At 43.4% G+C, this 1075-nt stretch overlaps 1 non-coding gene across 1 annotated transcript; it reads right to left on the bottom strand.

Annotated features, from left to right (window-relative positions):
- Window positions 1-656: 656 nt before the first annotated feature.
- LOC141635012 (small nucleolar RNA R71) lies at window positions 657-763 on the bottom strand. The gene has a single exon (XR_012539722.1). It is a non-coding gene; the product is annotated as a small nucleolar RNA R71 (small nucleolar RNA).
- Window positions 764-1075: the final 312 nt, after the last annotated feature.

Genomic DNA, 1075 nt, shown 5'->3' with positions numbered 1-1075 from the left:
TTATCTTGAGGAACACTTGTTCCTTGAGACTGTTACTTATCATTTTCTAGAAATTGTTGTCTTATGCCCAGGTCCTCTCGTAGTGGAGAATTACTTTCACTGGATTCCGATCCCGAGAAAACCTTTAGGAGAAGACGACGTTTTTGGAAAGAAGTGAAAGAAGCCGCTTCTCCCGCACAACTTGAAAGTGCTATAAAGTCTTACTTAGATGATCTAAAAATCCTTGAAGAAGAGGAGGTTTTAAGTTCATCATCTCCACCACCGCCACCGTCTCAAACTAAAAAGATGGTGAAACTTTCCGATCACTCAAAGCCCACCGCGGCCATGCTTCCGTCGGTAACACAACTACTCAAATTACCGCGCCGGACTTCGAGATCAAACCGGATTTCATTAGCCTTGTGGAGAGGAAGCAATTTGGGGGAAGTCCTTTGGAGGATCCTAATTTGCATGTGCAAAATTTCTGCGATTATTGCTCCATGATCCGTCAAACGGGCGTCACTCAAGCCCAACTAAGGGAAATAATTTTCCCTTTCTCTTTGAAGGACAAGGACAAGCTTTGGATCAATAGCCTTGACCGCACCTCTATGGGAATCACAAATTGGGAGACATTGGCTCTTGCGTTCTATCAAAAGTTTTTTACACCGGAGAAAACTCAAACTTTGAGGAACCAAATCACCAGATTCCGTCAACAAGCTCTTGAGAGCTTATATGAGGCTTGGGAGAGGTACAAAGAATTGCAAAGGCAATGCCCATATCATGGGTTGGATGATTGGTTTCTAGCTATAACATTCTACAATAGATGTTGTGCCGAGTCCCGAAGGATTCTTGATTCCGCCAACAATGGGCGGTTTGATCAAATTAACACCAAGATTGCTCATGCCACGATCGAATCTATGGCGATCCATGATGCACAATATGTCAATTCCCGAAGTGTGCCACTCAAAGGTAAAGAAGAATCCTCCGACAATTCCGTCTTGTTAGCTCAAATTGCCTTACTCCAACAACAATTGGCGGAACGAGATGCTAGAGATTCCCTTCAAAAACTCAATGCCGTATCCTCTACAAGTCAAAACAT

The sequence above is a fragment of the Silene latifolia genome, chromosome Y, assembly GCF_048544455.1.
Source record: "Silene latifolia isolate original U9 population chromosome Y, ASM4854445v1, whole genome shotgun sequence".
Taxonomy (NCBI): Eukaryota; Viridiplantae; Streptophyta; class Magnoliopsida; order Caryophyllales; family Caryophyllaceae; genus Silene; species Silene latifolia.
Note: the sequence above shows the minus strand (reverse complement) of the source record. Positions and strands in the feature narration are given on the sequence as shown.